At 35.3% G+C, this 3,506-nt stretch overlaps 1 pseudogene; it reads right to left on the bottom strand.

The window, feature by feature from the left end:
* Positions 1-1,178: 1,178 nt before the first annotated feature.
* LOC107674227 (sarcoplasmic/endoplasmic reticulum calcium ATPase 2-like) overlaps positions 1,179-3,506 on the bottom strand; it is a 29,873-nt pseudogene continuing 27,545 nt past the window's right edge.

The raw sequence follows: 3,506 nt of genomic DNA, 5'->3' as shown, positions 1-3,506 counted from the left end.
TGCGTGTTTGTTATTAATATTAGTCTGTTTTTGGTTGGTTTCTAATCTAACGCTAATTCCAATTGTATATTTAGTTCACACCTACTCCAAGCAGTACTATCTCTTCTGAAAACCACTGTAGCGCGGTAAGTTACTGGTTGATATTTTACTTTTGACAGTTCCTTTTAGCTATAGATGGTTCATTGGAAATGCTTAGCTACTGTACTGTATCTGATATGTATTTATTCTCCTCTCAGGCAAAGTGTGCAGTTTCACAGAAACTTGGTGATTACTATAACTGTGAGGTGACATTCCAGAAAGATGGCAATAAAATCAAGAACGAAATTCAAGGCCTGATTGATAACTTACAGGTAATGAAAAGTGTTATAGATGGATGCAGTACATTTGCAAATATTACACAAGATGAGTTACAATGTTTCTTTGTATTTGCAGATGCTCAGATGCTCAGATGAAGAAAAAACATGCAATTTTTCAAATCCCTCCTGCCCCTCGGAAATTCAACAATTCTCTATGTGGAACAAAACTAAAACATTTGTGGACCAGGTCATTGGGGCGTGTTTACATGCAATGCAACATGTGTGTCCTAAATTGTCTTAAAAAGCTAAAAAAGTACTTAACGGGAACATCCTGACATTTTTATATTTATTTATTTTTATTGATCATTTAATGTATTTTTTTTATGTTATCTGATATGTTTTACACCTTGTTTTGTGCATCTGACATTTCCTCTGGTATCATTTGGAAATATGCTGTTTTTATTGTGATAAATATATTTATTTCAATAAAGATAAAAAAAAAAAAAATCTGTTTCAACATGTTTCAAAATAACAAAACAAAACACACAGGTAATGAATTTCAAATCAAGAGTTTATTTTCCATTTCATGAAGCAGTTTCCATTTCCCTGTTAATGAAACCGCGATTAAATGACAGTTATGGCATCAACTGTATGAATAACAAAATACTACAAAATTCAAAATGTATTCTTTTTCAAGAAATAGGAAATAAATAGAATCTAAATGACACAAATAGAAAGAACAGGGTTTTCACTATATTATAAAGCTCCTTTTTGTGGAACGGTTTTCAATGAAGAAACAAACAATAAAACTGATTACGAACATGAACCTGTCCCTTTTTCCCCTGGAACTTGACACTTTAAGGAATTAAACCTAATCGCTCCCTGTTTTTCTCTGTTCTTAACAACAATTAATTGTCAACCAATCCTGGAACTCAAAACATTCTTTTTTGGGCTCTGATCAAGTACAGATGCTATTGCCAAAAGTTTTCAGCGTCCATCTGACGAGCAGAATATAATGATTGGACACCTGATAATGATGTTTGGTCTTAATAAAAATTAAATTGCCCCTAGTCAGACGAGGGTCCTTTTAAAAGAGAAAAGGCAGGCAAAACAACTTCCCTCACCATACGTGCACAGCAATAAAACTAAAACAGTCACATTGAAAATATTTCAGAAAATCCCATCTTCATTTCGAAAGTAATGATTCAACACGGGTCTCAAAAAAGGGAATGAGAGATGTGACAGCGCATGCGGCGTGACTTGTATGACCAGCTCTAATGAAGCACAGTATCGCTGGCATACCCGAATAAAAGATCATAAGCCACAGGGTTGAAGAATGTAAATAGTATTTCATCATTTAAAATTTGAAGCATTGCTGAGTAGTAGGCATATAAGAGAGTGACAGTTTTCACAATTACAAGGAAGCGTTCCAGGTAAGACGCTGTAATGTTTTGCTTTTTGTACTGTCACATGACATGGACTGTGGGAATTTGAGGAAATTAAAATGAACGGTATGACAAAATAGAGATGACTGATATTGTGACTCGATAAAAAAAAAAAAAACTATTGTTTTGGGTACCAAACAAAAAATTAAATAGAAAACAGCAGAAAACAAGAATATCGAATGCTGCTAAAAAAGATGAGTGTTTATCCCAAGCACTAAGTGAAGTGACATCAAACAAATGGAACGAATGGAACTTGGTATTATGCCCACAATTATGCCCTTTTTTTTTTTTTTTTTTTTAAACTCTCTTCTTGGTGAATTTACTTTTTGAACTTGCTTTGACTTAAAAACAACATCCTTAAACATTTCATTAAAATGTTTTAGGCCCCAACAAAATTTGTCTTAATAACAAAGAAGACATGTACATGAAAAAATAATGAAATTAGGGATATGTGACAGTATGCGATTAAAATATTCCATGAAAAATGAGTCTTTGACAGACAATTGCAATTTTGGGGTGTTACGGCGACATTGCCTAAAAGGGAACTGTGTCATTTCTGTGCCAATAGCAGTACCAAGCGGTTCCACTGTCTTTTATAGGTCAGTTAAAATGACCATGTGGCATAAATTCATGCCAACGGTTGAGCCAATGTTGTTATGTCTCACCTGGTCAGGCTCCTTAAACAAACATAAGGCATTTGGTGTCGCTAGTAATACAGAAATTACACACATAGCCTTTAAAAAGCAACTAATTTTATAAAACTAAAATAAAAATTTCAGGCTAAATTGAATACAGATATATGTGTATTTTCAACTTATTTTGAAAAAAATAAATAATACAACAAAAAAAAAACCCTAAAGAACAATGCAGTACCAGTGACACATAGTTAAGCTGAAGAAGATGGTCATGAGCACAACATTTGTCATTTTATAATTATCTGTCCCTAGCATTCCTTTATCTGTGATTGTCCTGGTCCTGCTCTACATTTCATTCATACTGCTCTGTTTTTCACACAGAGCACCAAATTCGTTCTACATTGGATCTGTACACTGCTTCTGTACGTCAGCCACTTTTCTGTCTGCCTCTCTCTTTGACTCAGACATATTCACACACACACTCTCACACACATACTCCTCCTTTCTAATCCCAGAAGATATTGGTAATGTCTGAGTCCAGGCTAAAGATCCAGACCAGCAATGGGCCAGAGATGAGCACAAATGACCAGGACACACCCTTAAATGCCCGTCGCAGCTTGCCAATCACCCCTCTGGCTGCATATTCGTCCTCCTCCAGCTGCAGATCGCTGCCAGGCTCAATGTAGTTTCTGGCCAAGAGCTTCAGGGCTTCATCCATCAAAATAACAGGCAGAGACATCTTGAGAACAGTCACCCACTGGGGCCAAGATAACGGCCGGATCTGAAATATGACCTACAGAAAAAAACAGACACAGCTAGAACTTACTGGAATAGTTCACTTAAAAATGAATGTTCTGTCATCATTTACTCACACTCAGATCATTCCAAACCCTCTGACTGACCTTCTTCCACAGAACATAAAGCAATTAAATGTGCCAGTAAGTTTTTTTATGTGCAATTAAAAACTACTTAAGCAAAACAATAGCTTTGTGTAAGTCACCAATTCGCTCTGTTCCTCACATAAAGTTACCACATGGTCTCTGAGGACTTATAATATAGTCCACAAGTTGTATAAACCACCTTTATGAAACTTTCATGGTGCTTTTTTTTTTTTTTTTTTCTTCTAAGCT

This window comes from Sinocyclocheilus anshuiensis, unplaced genomic scaffold (assembly GCF_001515605.1).
Source record: "Sinocyclocheilus anshuiensis isolate Anshui unplaced genomic scaffold, SAMN03320099.WGS_v1.1 scaffold728, whole genome shotgun sequence".
NCBI lineage: Eukaryota > Metazoa > Chordata > Actinopteri > Cypriniformes > Cyprinidae > Sinocyclocheilus > Sinocyclocheilus anshuiensis.
This window is presented reverse-complemented; position numbering and strand designations above follow the sequence as displayed.